At 43.8% G+C, this 26,117-nt stretch overlaps 1 long non-coding RNA gene across 1 annotated transcript in view; it reads right to left on the bottom strand.

The window, feature by feature from the left end:
• LOC120098146 (uncharacterized) overlaps positions 1-4,384 on the bottom strand; it is a 31,855-nt gene extending 27,471 nt beyond the window's left edge. Inside the window, exons 1-2 of the long non-coding RNA XR_005496158.2 lie at positions 4,161-4,384; positions 2,569-2,713 (exon numbers count right to left, since the gene is read on the bottom strand). This is a non-coding gene — a long non-coding RNA (uncharacterized LOC120098146). The remainder of the gene's footprint in view (positions 1-2,568; positions 2,714-4,160) is intronic.
• Between the last annotated feature and the right edge of the window lie 21,733 nt (positions 4,385-26,117).

The following is a 26,117-nucleotide window of genomic DNA, read 5'->3' as shown; positions in this document are numbered from 1 at the left end:
CTTTTTATTTCAAGGTTTATCTTACTTTTACTTATGGGTGTGTGCATATGTGGGGATCACATCATGCACATATGTGTTGGTATTCAAGAAGTCCAAGAGGGGCATCAGATTTCTCTGGCGCTTGAGTTACAGGTGGTTATGAGATACCCAGTGTGGGTTCTGGGAACTGAACTCTGGTTCCCTGCAAGAGCAGCAAGTGCTATCTGCTGAGCCATCCAGACCCTGCCTACCTATGTATTCTGTAGTATTCCATAAGCATTAGTAAGCAGAATTCCTTCTCCAACAAAAAGATCATTCTGAAAGGGAAAGTTATTTGATTAAAAAGGCAAGTCTTTCCCCCTAAGTCTTTCCTTAGAAGAAAATCATGAATTTTATAATAATAAATTAAATGTGAACATTGGTTACAAAGTTATTTGCTTGATGTTGACAATGAAAATAAAAATCTCGTGATAAAGATGATAACATCTCTAAGTTATGAAGGTTCCCAGCAATGGCATGCCCAAGACAGGTTGCAGCCATGGAACCCTTGCCTGACTCTAGGAAAGCTATTGGCACTCAGTGGGAAGAATTAGAAACACAGAAGAGCGACAGTTTATTTTGTGGGGAGAATAGGACTGGATTTGGCTGTCCAAAAGCTTTTCAGTGTAAGGGTTGAACTTCCTGTTATGGTGACTTACTGTCAGTCAGTCATACAGAATCATTTGATCATTTGTTAGCACGTCAACTGAAGTGTTCACTGGAAACTATCTAACATTTTATAAACAACTATTCTCAACTTGTATTATATTCCATCCAGAATTGTTTAGAAATATTGATGTTATGTATTTAATTAACTCTTTGCTTTAAAAGCTCATCTCCTGAAGCTTTGGCAAATGGTATTGCTACTCAGAGCCTACTGGCAAAGAACTCAGAAGGATACCCCTATGAAGCGAGACAAAACCCAGTTTTAATATGCACATTTTAGTTCTAAAATTAAATAATTGCCTTTGGAATATCTTGATTTACAAATTCACTTTATAAGCCTTTTACTGCAATGATTTTTATAGTCCATATTCTGAATGTTTTTTCTTTTAGCACTGAGGATCAAACCCAGGTCTTGTGCATACAACACAAGTCCCCTGTCACTGAGCTATGTCCTTGATTCCAAATTTGTTTCATTTTGAATGGATAGAACGTATGAACTTGATAAAAGATGGTTCCATATCATCTAAATTTGGCAAATTTGCAAGGAAATCAACCATAGATAAATTTAATTTCAGAGCTTATTTTCTTATTCTCTTATGTTTTTATTTCATCCTTGAAATGAAAGAAACACATAGAATTGAGACAAGGCAAAGGTTCAGATAAATGTACCCTTAAGCATAAAATAGACTCTAGGATGTTTACTATACAGAAGATTTTCTGAATCCAATTCTAGTGCTACAGATAATAGATGCCCTTTACTTACATGAGGAACACACAGTTGTAGAAAGAACTAGTTCAATTGGCCAATCATGTCCAGTCTGGTGTTCTATGTTCAAATAATAAAAAGCGTTACACACATCTCCAAAATCAGATGAGGGGATGGGTAGACAGACAGGTTCTTACTACAAACTCACTGTGTTCTAGGATCATATCACCATGGTGCTCACAAATAGTTAATGCACAAAAAATTTATAAGGAGAATTGTAAGCTTTACTGTAAGAATTGCAATATATGTGTGTGTGTGTATGTGTGTGTGTATATATATGTGTGTGTATGTGTGTGTGTATATATATGTGTGTATATACATGTGTGTATATATGTGTGTATATATATGTTTGTGTGTATGTATATATATATGTGAGTATATATATGTGTGTGTATATATGTATGTGTGTATATATGTGTATATATACATATATATGAACTGAAACATTTTGAATTATCGTCTATATCCTTCAAAATGTTTCAGTTCTAAAGTAGCTTTTGAATACAGCTACATCATAGGTTATCACAGCTATTTCTATGAAATTAAGCCCAAATAAATTCCATAATTAGTTCTGTAATTGCTGTCATCATTTCATTTGACTCTGTTCATAGTGATGTCGCAGAGCTCAAATCCTCCACTGAGGTCTTCACAGTGTGAGTACTTCACAGAGAGAACCAATACTCATGTCTTTATGGTTGCTGCCTCTAGAGGCTAAAGCCCATCAGAACTCTTTAGATGGAGAGACCAGATAACACGAGTAGAGGTAGGAATGTATTCTTTCTAAGACAACCGTGGATTTCAGCTTATTTCTTTTGTGGCAATAGGTAAACACACATACATGCAATATCACACACACACACACACACACACACACACACACACACACACGCACACTTTAGCAGAACACTCTCTCTCCTGTGTCCGCTTCAGTGAAACGTTTCTTCATGTGTTTGCCCCAACAAAACACCATCCGACTAGCTTTTCCAATGAACCCTTAAGTTTCTACTTCACATGTGACCAATAAAGTCCTTTAAAACTGTACTAATCCCTCCACAGCTCTATAAGCAAACCAAGCTCAGCCATTGTCCTATTTATACCCCAAACATCACGTGTCTTACCTCAGCTCCTGCGTCTCTCTCAGCTGACATCACTCTGCCATTCAGCCAGAGTCCAAGGAAGAGGCAACAAACTGCAGTACACCACCAGAAGTTTTTTGGTTCATTTCTCTCTATGGAGCCCTGACCAAGGCAGCTCAACTATGCACTGTAAGGCAGACCAATACATGAGCATCATTAGTAAAAAAAAAAATCCATTAATAAGGTTTAAAAAATTAAAGTTACTCACATGCAAGTTAAAGGAAAAGTTAAAAATCCTAAGTAATCCCAATCACCCATTGTTATGGCTAATATATTTTTTAATAGTTTAGATTTACTTTTGTGAATGTTATGCTTGTATAAAATGTGTTTTGATTGTATCTACTCCCTACTCAGCCCCCAACTCCTTCCAGCCTCCCAACCACGTGTTTCCTGCTATTTCATGCTCTCTTTCTCCCTTTCCCCAAACCACCTCTCCATTTCACTATGTCCTCTGACTATGAACTAGCTAGGTGGATCAGATTCTCTTGTAGCTCAGAAAGATCCACCTTCCTCTGCCTCTGGAATACTGGGGTTTTAGGCATGTGCCTGCATGTCCAGAATCCCTATCCAGAGTCTGTATACACATGGGTGGGTATAGGACCATCCACTGGAGCATGGGCAACCTTCTAGGGGCCACTTTCCTGAAGAAAGCCACCTCTAGCTCTTCTAGCAGCTACTGACTGCTGGGTAGCTCCTCAGATGGAGATGATTAATCTTAACTGCCAACTTTACTGAACTTGGAACCTTCTTCTGTGTAAGGTATGTATGTGGACCCACATGCCTGCACGTGTGTAAAGCTGTTTCCAAGGAGGTATAACAGGAAGGAATGCCCACCCTGTGCATGAGTGGTACCATCATTTTTTGGTTCCTAACTAAAGAAAAAAGAGAAAAGGAGAAGCCAGAAAAGGAGCCCTCTCTGTCCGGATCTTCCCAGATATGAGCGAGCAGCCTCTCCAGCGTCGGCATCCAAGAGCTGCTTCAGATATAACACCTTTCCCAGCATAAGGCATTCCAACCACAAGCCGAACTCCCTTCTTCCCTTAATTTGTTTTTCTCTTAATTTGGCAATGAGAAAAGTAACTAATGTTTCTCTTTTTAAAATCCAGGAGTAACAACTTCAAGTGAGAACACGCGGAGCTGGTGGGAGAGGCGGAGTCAGATCCTGGGGACTGGGCACTCAGCTGTGTAGCCAGATAGCGTGCACCTGAGCCGCAGAGAGCAACACTGCCTTCAACTCTGCAGCGCTCAGGTTAGGACCAAGAGAAACCAACCCCTGAGTCTTCCCCTGAAATTTCTGAATCTAGCATTGACCCAAATCCAGCCAAAGTAGCAAGGAAGGCAAGATCTCTGTCCAATGGAAGACAGAGCACTGTCATCACCAGCCACCCACGGTCTGAGTAAGTGCTGTCTCTTAGCTTCTGCAAACTGAGAACATGATAAGAAGTGAAAAGACACACGCAATGGTAAGGAAACAGCATGCGGAGAAACAGAAATTACTAAAGGGAGGCCTGCAATACTCAGAGTCAGCTCTGGACGCCCGAGAATTTACACAGTGGGAAAGTCGATGAACATACCTGGAAGATAGGAAAATGCAAAGTCCTTAATGGTCTCACAGCCAACTTTAAAAAGAACGTGTGTGTGTGAGAGAGAGTTAGCTTGAAGAAAGGGCAACACCCACTGACCAGATGGATGCGTAGAGAAGAATGGGCGTGACTGAAAGCATGGTGAAGATTGACAGCTGGAGGTCAGATGATGTCACCCTAGGAGGAGGAAGTGAGGACGTCCGAAGAGGCATTAGAAACTGTTTTGCTTGGTGATTTTTGTACACTATCAGCTACTGATTTAGACAGCCCGTGAAACACAGCCAGCAAACATTAAAGTTAGAGGAGCAACCTACATCTGGGCAGCTCATATTGAAACCGCTAACAAGGAGAAATAATTCATATAACTTTAAGAACATATTTTAGCCGCTTCTTGGACTTTTGGCTAAGATAAGCAAAGGCACACCATTGTGCTTTATTTATTTAATTAGTGTACGGCTGGATGAGCGTGTGCATCAGCAAGACGGTGAGCCTGTGGAGGTCAAACGATAACTCGTGGGAGTCAGTTCTCTCCTTCCAGCAAACGGCTTCCAGAGATGGTACTCAGGTTATCAGGCTTGAGGGAAAGTACATCTATCTACCCACCCACCGGGCCCCTAAATTTAAACTCTAGAAAGCAAACTACACAAGCACACAAAAGGAAACTGTTTCATTCCGAGAAAAATAACATAGGAAAGAGGTCTTAGCTAGATTGAGGAATGACCAGAAGCAAATAGAAACTCTCAAAACACAGGAAAATACACTCACTTCAAGTATTTGCTTTCTCCGGTAAGAAAATGAAGGGGGGGGGGGGGCATGGCCCGCAGGCCTGTGTTAGGCAAATTAGTAACACTAAGCCTGAGACCATAGGGGAATTTACAGGATCTGCAGGAGGCCCCGAGGAGAACTGCCAGCAAGTGAGCCTTCCCGTTAGTTTCTTATCTTCTTTAAAGTCATGTCACAAATTTACAATTCTATATTATGATGGAGGGATGTGTCAGTCTGAGGGTCAAGGGCACTGTGAAGTTTTATGAATCACAGATCAATATCAAGTCTCTCGGGCAGCCAGAAATAAAACATGTGCCTCACAATGACCAGAAAAAGACAAAAATGACACAAAGACATTCACCTAAAAATTCAGGGTAAGATCTATGGAAACAGGAACCACAAGACAGAGATAGATGGCATTGGGGGATTGCCTAGTGGGTAGCACATTTCCTTATCTTGGCACTCTGGAGGCAGAGACAGGATCATGGGCCCAAGTAAACCAGCCTGAATCTACAGGCTCTTGATTCAGGTGAACCTTGAATCTGAGGTGAAAATCAATTAAAGAAGACACCTGGTATCAACTGTGTGCTGGCCAGTTTTAAGCCATCATGACATAAGCTAACATCATTGGAGACGGCAGAACCTCAACCAAGAAAATGCTCCCATGGCATCAGGCTGTCGACAAACTTGCAGGCATTTTCTTAATTAGCGATTGATGGGGAAGAGCCGGGTCCACTGTGGGTGGTGCCATTCCCTAGGCTTGTGTCCTGAGTTCTATAAGAACTGAGCAGGCTGAGGAAGCCATGATGAGCAAGTCAGTAAGCAGCGCCCTCTATGGCCTCTGCATCAGGCTCCTGCCCTGTGTGAGTTCCCCTCCTGACTGCCTTTGATAATGAAGTGTGATTTGGAAGGGTAAGCCAGATGCACCCTTTCCTTCCCTACTTGCTTGGCCCTGGTGTTTCATAGCAGCAACACTAACTCTAGCACAGACAACCCCTGTCCCACACACACATGTGTGACCACATTCACACACACGTGTGCCAATACTTATACACACAAATATACATTTATATCACATGGAAATGTGCATTCACGCCACACACCTACGCACATGCCAAAATGCTTTTGTTTTTGATCTTAGAAAACAGGTAACACTCATCAGAAACAAGTATTAGCATGACAAACCTTATCCAAGCTGTAATACACTAAATGGACAAAAGTGAATCAATCAAATGAATAAACAAAAAAAAAAAACCCATAAATTAAAAGACAGAGAGCCACAGTACTCTTCGCTGATTGTGAGTCTACCCTGAATAGAGAAAGGAGTTTGATTCTGGGAATCACAGAAGATGCTGGCCCACCTGGCAGCCTTCCTGACTGACTCCTGTATTGACAGCGGTGATACTGAAGTTAGGAATGGTGTTGTGATCATTCAGTGACTCCGACATAAGCTATTGAGTCTCCATGGCTAGCTCCAAGGGTTGTTTAGAATTTGGAACTCTGCATTCATTTTCCTAGGAGGAGCTCACGTAAGCCTACAGGGTTGTAGTGATGGCATAAGGTAAGTGCACTGTAAAACACTGGTTTGATTGGTTCCAGACTCTCTGTCCTTCAGGCGCCATGAAGTCCTTTTAGCCTGCAGCTACATGGATGGCGGGCCTTGCCTATGTGACCAGGTTCCCTTCCTAGTTAGAACACAGCTGTGTGGCTGTCATAGCGGTGAGCTGTATTCATGAAGACCTGTCGGCTGTCATTTTGATATGTAGGAAGGGGTTTTCTTAATCCCGAGGCACGAAGGGTGCCATTTCTCAAGCCAGTCACAGCCCCTGTCAGTCACGGCTCACAAATCCCTGTCAGCCATTGCTCCTCACACACAGGCCGGCCATTGGTTCTGTGTGTGTGACACGATGAATGCTGGCACTTATTTAATTTCCTACTGTTGCCGGGTTCCAACAGAATTCACTGGAATGGACACCTACCAAGGTGAGAGCTCCGTACACTTTCTTTCCCCTCTTCTCTATCCCCTCCCACGACTTCATACCCCAGCCCCTTCACATTTAGTTCAAAAGCCTCTCTCCAGTGACTGCACTTCCAACAGCAGATCTGGGCATGGCGCGGAGAGGCAGGGGTGTGCCCTTCCACTCCCACTTTCCGAAAGCTTATCGTGAACAGCCGGTTGAGTTTTATCAACTGAGCATCTATTGGGGCTGCCATATCATTCTCTTCTTCCCTTTCCAGATGTAATGACTTACATGGCATGGACTCATTTGGAAGGTCAGTGAAGGTTAGAGACAGGGAGAAGGCTTACTTCCACGGTGTTTTAATAGAAGCTATGCTAATCAACGTGGTCTGCCTTCTGGTAAGACCATAGGTTGGAGATGGCAGAATGAGGCAGGTAGGTAGGTACCTAAGGAGCAGGACCAGGCAGGTGCAGGCAGGTGCTGCTCCCTCCTGAGCTGATGCCCATGTTGACTGTCCTAGAGCCGGTCACATGCCAGAGAACCACCACATCATTTCACTCACAAACTCTGACTTGTGCTTATCCCAAACACAAAGCCGGCCAACACGGGTCTCCTTAAACATCTCATAAGGGCGAGCACAAGCAACAGTTTACCAGCAAAGGTCGGCTTAGTGGAAACACGCCTTTAAAGGAAATGGGAAACCATTGAAGATTGGGGGAAAAATTCCCAGAACAAGGATTTTTTTTCATTGTATTTTATTAAGATCCTACAAAAACTCTTAATATATACTTTTTTAAATGTTACAAGAAGGTGCGTGCATAGAAGGCTGCCATCTGAGCTTTGGGACAGAAGGAGGTGGGGAGCTGGGCCCAGCATCATCAGCCATGGTGAACGAGATTCCCATGTCCCACTCAGCAAATAACACTCAAACAAAGGGCACTTCAGCTGGAGGTGAGGTGCTTGCTGTGGGCAGGACTGTGTCCCAACAGAATCACACTGAGGCTTTAGTTCCCAACATCCAAGAATACGGCCACATCTGGAGTCTTTTAGACAATGGGTAAGGCTAATGTAGGCCATAAAGTTGGGCCCAAACCAATGTGACCAGTGTCTTTACAGTAAGAGAGAGAGGACCTAGGGAGGTCGCTCACTCAGTGAAATGCTTACCTTGAAAGGGTGATAAGGCTCTGGTCCCTAGAGCTCACATTTCTCAAAGCCTTGAATAGTGGTGCAAGCTGCTGTGGAGGCAGAACCTGCAGGGTTCATTCACCAGACAGCCCTGCCTACTTGACAGGACTGGGCCAGTGAGACCCTGTCCAAAAAGAGGCAGACAGTGCCTCTAGCTTCCACATGCATGTGCATAATATGCATATTTCCATCTACACACATCATTCTCTCTCTCTCACACACATATGCACACACACTCACACACATATACTTAGTCACACACATGTACACACATACACATGCACGCTCACACACACATCTCATATACACACATGCGCATATACATGCTCTCACACACATACATACTCACATACACATACACCCATATATACACATACATACATACATATGCACACACACCAACTCATACACACTCACACACAGACTCACAAAGAGACTCATACACACACACAGACACATAGACACACACAGACACACAGAAACACACAGACATACATACAAAAACACACATACACACACACACACACTCACACACACACACGAGGGAAAGAGAAAGAGACAGATACCAGAGAAGCATGGGTGAGAGGGAAGGTGGTGTGGGATCCTTGGGGAGAGTATACTCCAGAGGACAGACTTCCAGTGCATGGGACCCTGCAGGCCCTTCAGCCTGTCTCTGCATTCAAGGATACTTTTCTATGTGCTTTGTTCAGACAGATACAATGGGGGGCAACTGGAACTGCTGGAGGGAAAGTCAGTGACAGGGCACGGAGAGCTAGCTTTAATGACCAGCATCCAGCCGGTGCCAGCCATTGTGCCCCACAGAAAAACACCTATCCAAGAGAAGGCCACGCACATGCTCAGATGCTGACACACAAACAGTGCTGCACACAGGTTGTTGGTCCATGGAACAATGCAGGAAAGGGGTGGGTTAATTTCACAGACTGGGGGAAAGATCAACAGCGAATGTGGAAGAAGGAAGAACTAGGAGTCTCACACTGGTTGAAATGACCAATACAGTGTTCAGAAATAAACCCCTCTGTCATTACCTTCATATTTATCAGTAATGCAAACACGGCTGGAAATACCTGGGCCTGGAAAGTGGTTGTGGTCAGTAGACGTGTGGGAGTGGGTGTGAAGTCAGCCTTGCTTCTTGTTGAATCCAAGTAACCTGAGCATAGGACTCTCAGCAAATCTGCCTCAGGCCTGTGAAATCTGGCTTTCTTATTGGTGATGAGAGAGTGGATGAGAGAAAACGCAGGAACAAGAACAGTCTCTTAGCAGCAAACCAAGGAAGTAGTCGCACTCTTAACCCCTGAAGGCAAACACTGCAGCTATAGTCACCACTGGAGGACAATCAGTCTCTCCGATCATACCTCAGACTCTGGGCGAAAACCTGCTTTTTGATATCACTGAGACCATTTGACCAAGGGGAGTGTGCCCCTGGGGACAGACAGGATCTCTAGTCCCCTAGATCTTCCTGAGACGGATGGGAAATGCACTTCAGATTTGCTGGATCACCCAAGGCCTTGCAGAGACCTACTGGGTTTTCAGATAACACATGACAGAGGCAAGGGATTCAGAGGTCACGCTATCCTCACTAAGGTTTCAAAGTCGAATGTTTTTGGTCTTCAAAGGCAAAATGGCAATGGTGACAGATGCCACCAGGAGCCTCTTGTCCTGCCTCAGAGCAGCTGGCTGCTTACACAGCACTCAAGTAAGGTCCCAAGACCTCCAAGGACCCATCTTACACAGGTCTCTCTCTGCAGCTGTATTGTTCTCTCTTGGATTAAGAGGAAGAGCCCCTCCCCCAAGACTCTGGTGCCATATTGATTCTCTTTCTGTTTCCCTGGACACCAGGTGGCCCTGGCTATTCCCTGGGAAGGGACAGCGGAGCAGCAGGGGCCCAGCTGCCTCAGTGAGAGCGTGTGCAGTCTGGGTCTCTCTGGCCCCAGACAGCGCAAGGATCAATGCAGCAGCAGGACTCTGTGCTGCTCCTGAGCGTTATTAACAGTGGGGAGGGAGAAAAGTAAATGCTTGGATGCACAGGGGAGAAACTGGGCCTGCACCATGGCTGCTGGCTCCAAACTGCAGTTCAGTTCCCGTGTGTGTGTGTGTGTGTGTGTGTGTGTGTGTGTGTGTGTGTGTGTACATATTCAGGTGTGCAGGTACACACATGTGTATCTCTGTGTGTGCACGCACAAGTGTGTGTATGCATGTGTGCATGTAATTATGTATGTACACACTCAGATGTGCAAGTGCACTTTGTGTGTGTGTGTGTGTGGTGTGTGTGTGGTATACACCCATGCACATGTGTCACAGGATAACCTTCCTGTTGTTCAGACACTAGCTACTTTGTGGCTATATTTATTTGTTCATTTATTTCTTTTGGGTTTGGTTTGAGATACTGTCTCTCACCAGCCTGGAATTTGCTGAGCTAGCTGTTTGGCTGGCCAACAAGTCCCAGAGATACCTGTCTCTGCCTCCCCAGTGCTGGGATTATATATCCATATCACTACACCCAGGGTTTTTCATTTCTATGCGTTCTGCAGTGTCGACTCTGATTCCCACACTGGCAAGGCACTTATTGACTGAGGCATCTCCCTAGCCCCCCCTGGCTTCCTTCACCCTGGTCCTCCTGGCACCAAGCGACACAGGGCGAAAGCCAGGACATGGGTTTTTATATCAGAAGTGTAGCCAGCAAGTGGGGGACTGTTTGTGGCGCCCTCGGTGAATCATCTGCAGTCGGCGTGTTAGTGTTCTTCCGGATGCTCCAGTTCGAGCAGCACAGTGTGATCTGAACTCAGCCTGGCGCCTCAGTGTAGACAGCGGGCTGCAAGCGGAGGGTGTGTGTGCCGTTTAATCAGCTCCGGCACATCTGTCTTCACACAGTTGGACTCCTTCACGAGTCACCCTAACTACCTTAACATATGTAGAGCCAAATTAAAATTACTTTATCAATCCTGCATTTTCAGCGTCCCCATCTTTGGGTTATTTCCTACCCATGTGTTCATGATTTCAGCAAAGTCGTCTCAGCCAAGAGATGCTCCTCACAGGGAGGGGTGGCAGGGCAGAGCAAAGGAAAGGGGATGTGTGATTTAGCGGGGTTCCAGCTATCTGTACTCCCGACCCGATGCTTTACGATATTGAAATACTCAACCATTTTTTTTTTCCTCTCCATCTATGGAACAACACGTCTCTACCTGGATTATTTTAAAGTAAGTTACCTTTTGAGCTGAAGTGGGATTAGGGGATATAGGAAAAAGAATAATCTTTGGAACATCACCTTTGGAAGGCAGCAATATTCCCCCACCCCCAAATATTCTTTTAGCAATTATGGAATTGCTTCTCATTATCTCCTTGAAATCGTCAAGTGGAGCTGAGTTCTACTCTTGAGCACCCACGGGTAATGGAAATGAGGGAAGAAGCCTGCATGTTGAGTCCTAAAAATTGTCTACAGACATGACAGAGCCCAGAAGACACACACACACACACACACACACACACACACACACTCTCTCTCTCTCTCTCTCTCTCACACACACACTCACACACACTCAGACACACACTCACTCACACACACTCACACACACACTCACACACACTCACACACACTCACTCACACACACTCTCACACACACTCACACACACACTCACACACACACACACACACACACACACACACACCAGGTATAACTTGTCTCCTGGTCTCCATTACTCACTTAAGCATGAATCTCAGGCAGGCCATCCTCAGGGAAACAGAAGTCCGCCATTATCCTTGTTTCAAATTTGCCATGCAAACCCAAGGTGCCTCTTATGCCCCTGCCCCCTCATTGTTCAAGACACTTCTTAGATGACAACGAAAGCATAAATAAGTCAGATACAAAGGCCATCAATATATTGACATGTTCAGCCCTGACACCCAGAACACACGGATTTGATTCCTTTGACATTGGAGTGTTGCGACCTCGAGTAGCATCTGTTAAGATACTTGGAGGATGTGCTAGCTGGTTGGGAAGCATTAACCCTTCCAGGGACAAAGAGTTAGTTTCAAATTCTCCAGTTTAAAACAGTCAAGATAAGACAGAAAGGAAGTTGAAATATTTCTTACTGAAATGTATTTTAATTTGCCTTAAGTGGCTATCAAATATATTTTGCACGGTGGCCTCATTTCAATTCTGCTTCAAAGGTCCAGTCCTGGGTCCAAGCAGCTGTTCATGGCCTCCTCTGCCTGTTTTTAACCATGGCATTGTGCTCCGTATATGAAAACCTCCTGGTTCATCGGGTCTCCCCTGTGAGAACGACTCAATGCCTTCATTCTGTTGCTACATTACCTCCCCAGAGAGACTTCTAGTGAGCCTGCGTAAGAGAAATCCAGAATGTGTGGCCACAGCAAGTGTCCCCAAGGCCATGAGGCAAAAGAGGTTTCCAAAGTCATGGCAGTGCCACCTTCTGCAGCCAAAGCCGGGGTCTTCCCAGGGATATGTCCTCACCAACAAGTAGGATCATCAGACTTGGGAACTTTTGCCAGTCTGTTGGGTGCAAATGGCATCTCATTATTGTTTTAATTTGCATTTCTCAGATTACTAATGAGAGGGAGCAGCTGCTCCTGAGTTTCCTTGCCATATTTCCCCTCCGCAGTGAACCTATTAGGTTGCTCGCCTTTTTATGACTGATTTGAGAAGTTTTTCTCCTGAAATATATATTTCCGACTAATCCTTTGTTAGATAAATGTATTGTAAATCTGAGCCCCTGACGCTGGTCTGTCTCTTTTGTTTTCTTGGCGTGTTTTGGGACAGGGAAGCTCTTTATTTAATATCGTAAGAGGTCCTCGGCCATGTCCTGTTCGTTTTCCTCAAGGCTTCTACATCCGGCGCCACTTTAGCAAAAACGTCCCCGAGCTTAAGATTTCGAAGTTGTTAGGCTGAATTTTGTGGCCATCATTTCTAATTTTCTGGTACTATTTTAATGTTCTCAGCACAAGTGAGTGCACTGAGGTATGTGGAGAGTGGAAACCGGGTGGAGTTTTACCCCAGACTTAACAGAGTCTCCATCACCCTTTCTTAAAGATCTATTCGCCTCATCTCCCTTCCATTCAACAAGAAAACAAACAAGAGGCAAAGGTACTCGTAATACAGTTAGTTCTATAGTCCACACTTGTCAAAGACGCATCCTTAACCAAAGAACCTTCAGAGACTCAGAGGCCAGGCTATGTTTGAGGGAGCATAGGAGAACAGACTTAGAGCCTGTGTAAGATCTACAGGGCTGGCTGACATCTTACAGAGCTGTTTTCTTTCACATGAGTAAAATTTCAGGATCCAGGACATATACTCATATTAAACCATTATTCAAATTAAACAACTACCGAAAACAAATTACAACGAAATTTGTTTTAAAGCAGTTTCTCCTTATACATATAATTTTACTATTTGCTTCATAAAGGGCGAATTTGCACACTGAGATGAATGTACTTGTTTTGCATGAAGAATGAAACCATGGCTGAGTATTCCACACTGCAGAACACATCTCATCTTCAACATTGTTTACGATTGACTGACGTTTCGATGACTACACCATCCACGCTGAGGAAACCATTTCGTGTAGTACACAATCTCACAATGCAAAGTGGTAAAGTGTTTAGGGCTCTTTCAGAAGTCTCTAGAAATTCTCTCCTAACCCCAAACCAAAGTTTAATTAATAATTTTTAAATAAAAAAGACGTTTACATCGTCAACTCAATAGCGATTTATAAAACCGAACATTTCAACAGGATTTTATATTTGCTGAGGAATGGCAGTGTAGGAATATTAGAGATCTTGGTTTTCCGTAATTAAAGAATCATACTTCTATGGGAACAGAACATCTTATCTATCTAGTAAAAACTCTGCAATTCATACTATAGAGTCACCTGGACGCTGTATAAGATGGCGTTAATTGGCACTGCATTGTTCGACACAGTGCTCACACATTTTATCTTCATAGCCAAGGGAATGTTTCAGATTCATGACGCATTTGATTTTGAATTGGGTTTGATTGCCGTATACTCAGAGACCTTTGACTGTTGCCAGGTATTTTACTACGCCTACAGCCAATCACGGAGCTCCACAGGCAATCCGCAATTTAAGGAGCTACCTAACACACAGCCAGGAGATGTGAGACCTCATGTGGTCTTCCCCGTCTGACATAGGTTGTTTCCATTTTTGACATTCAGAATCATGTGTGCTTTCAACACCCATTTGGAAGAGTTGAACCTTATGAAGAGACGTTAAGTGAAAAGGGCTTCTTAAAAGCCTTCAAGGGTGATCCTGTTCAAATGTTTTCTGAACCAAAAGTTCTTAAAGCAGGCACAGAATCGCTCAGTAGGAGACTGGAAGTTCTTTTTTTTTTTATTTTTTTTTTATTTATTTTTTTTTTCAGAGCTGGGGACCGAACCCAGGGCCTTGTGCTTGCTAGGCAAGCGCTCTACCACTGAGCTAAATCCCCAACCACGAGACTGGAAGTTCTTAAAGGAGCAGGCACCAGAATTGCTCAATGGGATGCTAAACACAGGTGTGAACCTTATCTTACTTACTCAGGTTTCAGCCTGAGACTCCAAAGTGAGTCTCCAGGTGCTGCTGTCCTGAGGTTCAACTTGATATTACTAGACCAGGTGATGGTTAATTATTTGTTTTTATCTGGCCTTGAGCCAGTCTTCCTAAGAATCATAGCATGGTCCCAAACACTTGTAAAGTCTGCCTTCCAGCCCCTTAACCCATCTCTGCAAGGTATCTTGAAGCCTTGAATCAATTATGTGATATCCTTTAAGGTCATTGTCTCTTTGTGGTGAGACTGGCTTAATTGTCCTGAGACTTTTATTACAGATTGATGCGATGTGTTACAGATTGATTTGAGATTGCATTGTAAAAGGATTCCACCAAAAATATAAACAAATCTGGAATGAATTAATGCCTATTTTTCTTATGAATACCCCCGAAGGATGCTGTTCATTCATTCAGCTCCTGGTTAATATTTTTCAGTAAAATTCTTTTCTACATGTGTTTTGGGCTTCACTAGATTCACTTCTGGGCATTTTTTAGGGTTATTTTAAGAATATCTTTCCTGTTAAAAGATCCATTTCCTGGGAATGTTTCTTCCATTCCTTGAGTAAGAGAACTAGGGTGCTTTCATTATGTTTAACACTTGACTTTGTTTCCAGACAGGGTTTTTCTGTATAACAGAGCCCTGGCTTTCCTGGAACTCACTTTGTAGACCAGCTGACCTCAAAGATCTGCCTGCCTCTGCCTCTGCCTCTCGAATGCCAGGACTAAGGCAGTGCACCGCTACATTCTGCCTAATGTTTTTAAAAAACCTTCTTACCTTTTAGTTACTTTTTATATAATTTTCAATGGCTTGGGTTTTTTTTGGCATGATTACTTTTAGCAATTTGGAAGTTACATTAGTTCTAAATAATTGCCATGAATATTCCGTGTTACCACGCCTGTGAGTACTCTACACTATGATGCTTTCAAATATACAGGAATCTGAGAATGTGTTTGTTACTATTTGAGACTTTGTTTCTGTCAGTTTTGAAACCCAGTAAGATTACCATTCTGCATTAACAACATACGCTAACCTGTTGATCGGATCACATCTTGGCATCTTGTTTATGACTCTTGTTTCTAATATGATTTTTTTATAAATATGTTCTCTAGAAGCTTCCTTTGTGACCTTTACCCGGTAGTGAACTCTTAGGTTTGCATTTGGTTGGAGATTCTTATAAAATATCATTTTTACTGGTTATAAAGTTCTGGGTTGCTCTTTGTTTTCCTCCTTAGCTCTTTAAAGGCTACAAACTCTTTTCTGCCTTCCAAACAGTGTTCCTCCAACGATGCCATGTCTGCCGTGGGTGTTTCTCTTATCCTTCTGGAGGTGTGTTAAGCCTGCCGGAACTGAAGGTTTTGGATATTTGTCAGTTCCAAATAACTCCTAGATATGACCACTTCATGGAGTGCTTCCACCCCTAGAAGAGCACCGATTTGACATGACCGACTTTGTCCTAAGCACCACATCTTACCATTTTGTGTTTTGCTGCCGACAGAGTGATTTCTCCAACTCTGCCAGTTGAGTCTCTTTCCGGTTGAGTCTAATGTACCATGTAAGCCATTAACCAAGTTTCTAATCTCAAGTGCTATCGGTAAATTATTTTTCTAGTTTGTCCAGAATATTATTTTAGCATCTTGATTTTCCCAACCTATGCTTTGACTATGCCTTCATCACTTTCATTCAAGAGACTTACCTGTAGAGCATTTTTAAGTCTGTAGAGACAATAACCAGGAAATCCACAGGCTCCCTGTGCTTGCTTCCCCTACTTGTGCCTCTGGAATCAGCACCTCCTGATGGCACAAGAAGTATGTGCAGTTGTTGAGCCAATGTTGTCACACCACCTCATCAATAGATTTGCTTAAGGTTCTGTATGTGTGGTATTCAGTCTTTGGGCTTTGGTAGATGGTTAATGGCATCAATATCAGACAAAATGGCTCCAACCTCCCAGAAGTTCTCTGAGCCACTCTATCTCCCCATCCCTTGGCAATAATTAATCTCACTGTCTTCAGTGTTGCTGTTTCCCATAATGTCACAGTCAGAAGCACACAACCTTTAATCTTTTCTCAATGGCTTCTCCATGTCAGAATGGTTTCTCTTTCATAAAAACATGCATTTCCATCTTCCATTTGTGTTTGCGACTCAGTGTCTCATTCTTATCCTTGTAAATAATTCCTCTGTGGTCTGAATGAACCACAATTTATCTCCCAGCCACTGACAGAAGCATGAGTTTCCTGCTCACAAGTTGCTCAACAATACTGTTATCCAAGCAGGTATGGTGTAGACCCAATTTTTCAAGTTGGAAGGGAAATGACGAGAAGAATGGTTATGGGACTATATGACGAGGATGGCTTTGGTTTTATAAGAACCTGCAAAACCCTCTTTCATGTTAGCTGTACAATTTGCAAACAATGAGTTTCTGTTGATCCACATCTTTGTCAACACTTGTTATTGGTAGTAAGATTTTAGCCGTTTCCATGGGTACACTGTGGTGTCTAATTTGCATTTATGAGTTATGGGAACTGATTTATCTCTTGTACATCCTCTTGGTGAGGCAATGTCTCAGATCTATACATGGTCTTGTAATCAAGTTGTTTGTTTTGTGAAGGATGACTTTTAAGTGTTCTTTATTGGTTGTGACTTCTATTCTCTTTTGTGATATGTTTTACAAAGGTCCTGTAGGATGTGACTTATATTTTCCTTCTCAGTGAAGTCACACATTCATTGTCGATGAGCACAGCCTATGTGAATGCTTACTCATAAACCAAGCTCTTTATATTATATCTAAAACCTCATCAAACTTAAGGCTATCTAGGCTTTTACCTCTTACCTGGGTTTGTGTTTTTGAATTCTGTATTTAGATCAGCATCCCAACAGTTCATGATACACACACCCTTAAGACTGATTCTCGTGAAAGGTTTAAGATCTGTTTTTAGATTCTTTTATAATAATGATGTTGAATCCCCACATGTTGAGACGATGACCTTTGCCATACTCTGCAGCTTCTGCTTCTTAGTCAATGATCAATAGATTGTGTTTACCCAGGTCATTTCCAGGGGCTCTATTCTGTTCAGTTATTCCACTTGCTGTACTGCGATGTCGTGATTTCTACAGTTTATATTAATTGTTGAAGTCAGATAAAATCACTCCTCCAACTATTCTTTTCTATTAGTTCATAAAACTTAATACTTATAAACACATCTTGAAATATCACACATAAGAATTTACTAGTCTACAGGCATTATAGTCTGAGTCTAGGGTTGATGCTTTGTGTTTTCTCCCTCTCAACATTGAATTATTTACAATAGTGTGTTTGTGTTTCTGGGGTGGTTTGTGCATAAATTCTTCAAGGTTAGCATAAAGGTATTTTTCCTCATTAAAGACATGTGCTTGATTCTTCTCACACTGTCCCATACATGGGGGAAGTCTTAAGTTGCTAGGATCCCTACTCTCTGAAGGACAGCAAGTTGAGAGATGTAAAACTTCAGGAGATTTCTAGGCATGTTCTTTTCCCATAAAGTAAAGACATACACTTTATCACATTCTATGAGTTAGGAATGAATTGCTTAATAAAATCAAGATGTCTATTTATTTATTTTCTTATTTTATTCAGTTTCTGTTTGGAGATAGGGTCTTACATAGGCCCAGTTTCCCTCAACCTTCCTATGTCACGGAAGACAATCTCGGATTTCTGATTTTCCTGTCATTATTAGCCCTCAAGTGTTGGCATTATAGGTGTGCACCATCACACCCAGCCTTGGATGTCCATTTAAAAAATGAATTTTGAATAAGCAATAAATGAAATGTTAGTCTATGTATTTCTTATCCACATATTAAAGAGATAATTATTTGAAATTTGATCTTACCACTAACCCAGGAGCCCTAACTAAGGCACTTTTAAAAGCAATTCTTTCCCTCAAGATGAACTTGGAGTATTTCTGTTCCAAACTGCTGGTCTATGGAAATGGAACCTGTCTCATCAGAAAGACTCCAGCACTAGTGACAGCAGAAAGCAGCAGCCTCTGTGCTTCAAAGTCTACAAAGACACCCCCTAGTTCAGATTGTCACCAAGATTTTGAAAATCTTCTATCCAGCATACAGATGGATAGAAGTTGGTTTCCCCCAAAAGATTCTCCTGATATGTAAAGCAAAACACCAATTGGAGTGTGTATGTCTATGTGTGTGTGTGTATGTCTATATGTGTGTGTGTGTGTGTCTGTGTCTCTGTGTCTGTGTCTCTGTGTCTCTGTCTTTGTCTCTGTCTCTGTCTGTCTCTCTGTCTCTCTGTCTCTCTCTGTGTGTGTGTGTGTGTGTGTGTGTGTGTGTGTGTGTGTGTGTGCCTGCTTGAGCACATGTATGCACTGTCAGAGCATTGGAGACATAAAGCCCCACAGGATCCTTTGCATAAAGCCCATGCTGATGCTACCAGTGACTCTAGCAGTCACCTATGGCATCCTCAATTAGTGAGCATCCTCATGGTACCTCAATGCACATAGAGGCTCCTGGAGGAATACATGAAGGCCCCACTATCCAGCCTCCAAAGCAGCACAGTCAGAGTGGTTATCTGAAAATCCAGAGGGTGAGAAAGAGTATTCATATGCTGAGCTCTGTGTAGCTGCTCAGCTCTACTGCTGGAACCATGAGAGGACCAAGGCACACCCCGTGGCTTACTTCCTATCATTGCACTTTCTAATTCTAAAAGATACCTATGTAATCCTTTTCTCCCTCCTCCAACCCCAAATTCTTGCAGATCATTAATGTTTGACCAATGCTCCCCACCCCCCCCTGCCTCCACATGCCTTGACTCTCTGTGTATGCATTCTTTTCAGAACTGTGAAACAAACAAATCACTTGACGCCAGACACCAAACTAGAGGAATGACATATCCGCTTGGAGGATGCTACAAAAAAGAAATAGGAAACAATTACAAGATAAACTAAGAGATGGAGTTGATAAAGATGAAAACTGTCATCCGTCAAAATAAAAGACTGAGTTTTAAAATATACAGAAAACAGGTGTATTGGAACGAGGTTCCATATACCATGAGTACGGCCCCCGTAACAGCAGTGGTATACGATTAGAATGCACGTGAACCCGATTCCGGGAACAAAGCAACAATCCTCACAGAGAGGAGTCGCAGACAAACACTCAAAGGGGGTTAAGATAATTGGAACCAAATGGCAAGTGAACCCCTGGAGACATAACTGAAACAGGAGAGGTAAAACTCACAGTGGAAGAACGATCCCGGAAGACTTGAATTTTACCAACCACTGAAAATATTGAAGATTGTCACAGTCACACCTTTAACAGAAGACGCACATGCTCTATTTAAAAACCAGGCAGAGGGACAGCGAGCTACCACAGCAACTAAAAATGCTCGTCACCAGGCCTGTTGACCCAAGTTCAATTCCCAAGGAGGGAAAGGACGCAACAGCCTCCCACAAGCCATCCTCTAACACTCACATGCATGTCAAGACATGTGTGTGCGAATGCACACACGACACATAAGTAACTGTAAAAAATTAGAAATAAATGTCTACTGAAAATAACACCATTCATTTTTTTTAAACATTTTAAATAAGTATTGCTCAATTCAAATCTCGATTCTGGCTACAGATTCGGAACACTACTTGAAAGAACCTGGGAGAGTGTGAACGCTTTTCCTTGGAGAAAATGTTAAATAAACCTAGGCGAGCCATCCTATGGGATATTATGCAGATGTTGGGAAAGGCAATACTGAGCTCTACCAGCTGCCAGGAGAATAGTTCTACAGGTTAAAAACACGTAGCCATGCGCGGGTGTGTGTCTTAGCGTTTACGAAGGGAGCTATGTCCCTCTGTGTATTCTCCCTGAAACATGCAGGATACTAAGGCACAGTGGTTTGACCTGACATGTGGGAGGAGGATGGCAGGGAGCAAGGGAGAGAACAATTGGTAAAATGCAAACACGGACCGCAAAAGGCATCGCTAGTTACACAGGCTGGGTTTATTACAAGGACTGACAGGGGCGGTGGTGATTGCCGATTACAAAAGAACGGATCTGAAAAACTGTGCTTCTCCTTACAAAAGTTCCAGAGCTATGCCCAAAATATCCTGTGGATGAGCAATGAGCCCACACACAGCTTCCTCGGTGGCCAACAATATTACAGGGGCACGGTAAATCTGTCATTACTAATAAAGCACACCTGTGCATGGTCAGTAAGGACCTCTTTTTCAGATTTCCTGGGCAGTGCTTTTCTCCCCAGAGTCCTCTGCAGGGTCCTGTGGATATAGATGCCACCTCTCCAGAGTCCTCTGCAGTGTGAGGTGGATGTCACCTCTCCAGAGTCCTCTGCAGGGTGCAGTGGCTGCCACCTCTCCAGAGTCCTCTGCAGGGTGCAGTGGCTGCCACCTCTCCAGAGTCCTCTGCAGGGTGCAGTGGCTGCCACCTCTCCAGAGTCCTCTGCAGGGTGCAGTGGCTGCCACCTCTCCAGAGTCCTCTGCAGTGTGAGGTGGATGCCATCTCTCCAGAGTCCTCTGCAGTGTGAGGTGGATGCCATCTCTCCAGAGTCCTCTGCAGGGTGCAGTGGCTGCCACCTCTCCAGAGTCCTCTGCAGGGTGCAGTGGCTGCCACCTCTCCAGAGTCCTCTGCAGGGTGTGGTGGCTGCCACCTCTCCAGAGTCCTCTGCAGGGTGCGGTGGATGCCACCTCTCCAGAGTCCTCTGCAGGGTGCGGTGGCTGCCACCTCTCCAGAGTCCTCTGCAGGGTTCCATCCATGTCATCTTGTGATGCCTCTTTAGTGTCCCTTTGCTGTTGCACTGTTTTGGTAAAAGTAACACTTTCACTCCCCCCTCCCCAGTTGAAGGTTCTGTAATTGTTTTCCTCGGGAATAAACAGGGTTAAAGGCTTGGGATGGGAGACAGGAGATAAAGCCCCTCCCTTGCCTCAGCATTTCCAGGTCTAAATAACTCATGCTGACCTTGTTCACCGGACCTGAGGGCTTCTACCAGGTGCCTCCACTCCCAGGTGTCCTTGCTGTCTCTCTGCTTAACACTGCATTCTTAGGAATTTGCTGTTTACAGCTCAGTCAGAAAGAGAAGGGTTTATGCTTCTCTCTTTGAGGTTATCCTCAAATATGCCTACGTTTCTTCATCGTGGGAGTTTAGTCTTTCTGTATGAACTCACCTATCTGGGCCCAGATTGGGCACTGGGAGAATTTTCATTGGTGCCACAGGTCCAATGGCCAGAACTTCATGTTTGGTTTGGTTTGGTTTGTTCCTAAGTAGATACTTCTTCTGTGGTTCTGCAAGATACCCAGGCCTTATCCTCTGTACTTCCTGTCCTGCTCTTAAAGCAAAATTCATCCAAGGAGCCCCAACCCAGCTCTGCTTACTTGAGAATGGTGCTAGAGGCCAAGATCTGGACTCCAGGCTACTCAGGGGCTCTTTGAGTGGTGGGATAGCGAATCTCCGTTGTCAGATGGACAGAGCTAGAATTCCCTAGGAGGCAAACCACGGACATGCCAGCAAAGGAGTTCCCAAAGTGGGTTATATGGGTAAAATAAGGTAGAGGACCTATGCTCACAGTGTACAGCGGAGGCATTCCAGGAGCCAGGGACCTGGACTAAATAAAAAAGAAAGGCAGGGTGAGCACAGGGATTCACCAATCTCTGCTTCCTGACTGGGGATGCCATGTGGCCAGTTATCTCCACCTCCTGTTTCCACCACTTCCTGTCATGACGGAATGCCCCATCCCATCGTAGTGAGAGGCAAATCAAAGCAGCAATGAGAAACGTGACTAATACATTGAGCTGTTAATTCCAGGTCCTCTCAGCAACAACTCAATGCAAACAACAGGTGTGTGGTCACTGACGAGGTGACACATATCTGACGTTTATGTGTATCCATCAGTATACAAGTTCATCAGGCTTGGAGCTCATTCTGGCCCCTCCACCTTCAGACACAGGCCATCCGAGACATGACTATCTATAGCCTCTTACTCCGACAGTGAGATTCTGTCCTCTGCTTTTTGCTACTCATTACAGAATGGTTCATTCCAGGAGTACACATATCAGCGTCAGAATTATTGAAACACATTTCTGGGTTCGTCCACAAACACACTCAAGAGACCATCCTTCAGGCAAATCTCTTGTCTTGGGCTGAAGTCTTCTCTCAGCTCCAAGGTTATACAGGTCAGAACCTTTCCTTCGGCAGCTAAGTGTTTCCATACATCTGAAATACAGTTCAATTACGCTTGGCCTATTCTTCCTCACTTCTGCGACCCTAAGTTGTGATGGCTGTCTTGGTTGTCAACCTGACACCCTCTGGAATTAACTACACCCCCAAATGGCTGGGCATAGCTGGGAGAGATTTTTGCATAGTTAGATGATTTGAAATGGGAAAGACTCCTTTTTAATCCAAACCTAGGAAGGACACACCTTTATTCTAGATCTTTTTAGGTTGGAAGACGCAACTCTTACCTGGGCCACACCTTCTGCTGAGAGCCTGTATAAAGGATGTGGAAGAACTGAGTCTCTCTCTCTCTCTCTCTCTCTCTCTCTCTCTCTCTCTCTCTCTCTCTCTCTCTCTCTCTGCCTGCTTGCTTCTGCTTTGCTAGCAAGTCCATTCCTTCAGAGGTATTAGAGCCACTTCAGGGATCCAGTGTAATAAACACTGATGACCAGCTGAGACAGGCAGCCTCATGGACTGAACAACTGCTGGATTCTTAAACCTGTTCATAGCAACCACTGTTGGATTAGCTGGGGCACAGCCTATATGTCATTATAATAAATACCCTTTCTATCTATCTATCTATCTATCTATCTATCTATCTATCTATCTATCTATCCACCCATCTATCTACCTATCAAGTTTTATTCTGTAAGTTCTGTTAGTCTAGAGAGCCCTGACTACACAGGTGAGTTCTTTCTGAGCTTGCTGTAGACACTTTATCCATGTGCACCAGATTTGTGTCTGTTTACAAATGCAAGTGTCAGGTTTTCACTGCTATAGGGTCTTTAAGCAATGGCCTCACTGCCCTGAGGTTGACCCTGGGCTTGACTTATTACCTTCTGCTCCGGTCCATCTTTTCCATAACACCATATAATTTTCGCACGACATTATTTTTGTATGATCTGGAAACATGGATTCTTGGGGTCCAGACTCAGGTCTTCTTCAACCTCATTAGCCATTGAGCCACCACCCAAGCCCCAATATCTCTGTGGTTTTACGTTGGTTTGTTAAACTTCCTGGTAGACATTCACACTGTGTGTGTAGCCACTACTTGAACGCTGACTTTTCCGTATTAGTGGGTACTTAGCATTGCACAGTCATAACCGTCGCTGTTCTGTTTGGTTTCTTACTCATTTATCCATGTTTATTTATTGACCCACATCATCCAGAAGGATGTTTTGGTGGATACTGGTCCAGGGGAATTATGAATGAATCCTCTTTGATATAACCTTCATTCAAAACTATGAAACCCATACCTGTACCCTTTGCTACAAAGATACTTAGCTCTGCTAAGAGCCACAGGGCTGGGCCACCTTATCATTGCACGGCAATGAGTGACGTTTCCAGAGACACGGTAAGCCTAGCAGCAGCCCATGCAGTCCTGGCTTTTGTGTACTTTAAGCATTTCTATGTGTGACGTTACTGTCATATTGTCATCTTGCTAGTGTCAAACGGTCCCCTTATCCTAGGCTGATTTACCGTCTATTTATTCGTTCAGGTTCTGTCTGGTCAGATCTTTCGTTACTGTGTGAATGGTGTTCAGAATTCTTGTTCAGTTTTAAGTCGTCTGTGTATTTGGGGCGAAAGTCTTTTCTAAACTATATTTTTCGATAGACTTAATTATCCCACCCCATCTTTAGTTTCTGTTTTGTGTCTATTAACATTGCAATGTTTAAATATAAATCTTATAAAGGCCGATTGATCTAATGAGTCAACCTTTGTGAGACATTTTTCTTCCCGTCAGTGTGGAAGAAAGCAGCCGGAGGAGAAGGAAGTGTAGAAGAATTGCATAAGAAGTCCAGTGTCCCAGTACCCACTCGCTACAGACTACCTTAACCCCATCCTGTACCTTAGTTCCTGGGTCAAAGGTCAGCCTTTGTGTGGTGTGGGCCGACTTCTGGGTTCTTGGTTCTATATCGTTAATTCGTAGTCTCTTTCCACCACGCCAGGATAACGCCATTATTAAATGTGGTATCAAACCATGAAACCAGGAAGGTCTTCCAACCTGACTGATTTCGGTATCAGTGTCTGGTTAGACGCACGCTTAAAGTCATCGCTGGTTTGACCTGGGCAGCTAACCTGCTTGTGGCTTCTTTTATTTGTGGCATTTGCTATTTTTATCTTCTTTCTCTCTCTCTCTCTCTCTCTCTCTCTCTCTCTCTCTCTCTCTTTCTTTCTTTCTTTCTTTCTTCTTTCCTTCCTTCCTTCCTTCCTTCCTTTCTTCCTGTTAATTGAATAATTTATGTGATTTCCTCTTATTTCCCTTTTTGACAAGTTATTTTATTTTTAAATATGTTGCTGTCAGTAGCTCCAGATTCCCCAATCTTCACTTTCCCCCCCTTTTTTCCCTTTTCAGACAAGGTCTTGCTGCTCGTAGCCCACATTGGCCTCCAATTTACAGTCCCCCTGCCTCAGCTTCCAGATCCTGGGATTACAAGTGTGGGCCACAAAGGCCAGAATTCACTCTAAATGTATATAAGACAGATAACATAGCACTGTGTGTGCCACGTACGAATCTTGCGAGCATGCCCAGGTCCCCTCTTTCCCATGTGTCACCCCTGCATTCCTGTCCTGTACTAACTCAGAATGCAGCCACCACAATGACATAGAACTGAGCAGGGGAAGGGTCATGGTGACGATGACGCTTGAGGAAAGGCTCTAAACCTGGTGTCGCTGTGGAGGGGTGGAGCAGAAGTCAGAATGGAACAATATCCCCGAAACTCTGTGAGAGAGGGAACATTGGCTCCCTCACTGCTTTGGCTAAGGGGCTCTCAGGAGCCTGACTTGGGTGGAGTTCGCCTTTGTTGCGAGACTGTGAGGTACTCTCCTGGCTCACCCAACGGACCCTGACAGTTCCTGCTACAGAATTAAAGAACATTCCTCCTGGTGCAGCTGTGTGCTGAAGACTTCACCTTTCCTAAAAATGAATTTGGACAAGTTCCCAGATTATACATCTGGACCTCTAATTTACAGCTCCAAAGATCAGAACGGTGGGTAAACTTCTGTCCCATTCTGCCTGCTTAGAAACATCAGTGGGTGAATCTGGCCCAAGCCACCTGCTTGTTGATGATCACCTGGATTGCAGTCTGGGCTCACACCATGGGCCTGACTTTTATTCCCAGTCCCTATGACAGTCTTGGGCTTATTCTGATGATAGGACCCACTAGGTATAAAGGGCTTCATTCGGAAGGTCGTGACACATTGCAGCTTGGCGTCTGTAAAGGCTAGAAATAAAAGCTCGACCACACACACA

Source organism: Rattus norvegicus, chromosome 18 (assembly GCF_036323735.1).
Source record: "Rattus norvegicus strain BN/NHsdMcwi chromosome 18, GRCr8, whole genome shotgun sequence".
In the NCBI taxonomy this organism is placed as follows: Eukaryota; Metazoa; Chordata; class Mammalia; order Rodentia; family Muridae; genus Rattus; species Rattus norvegicus.
The sequence above is the reverse complement of the archived record's forward strand: the minus strand, read 5'-3'. Positions and strand labels throughout refer to the sequence as shown.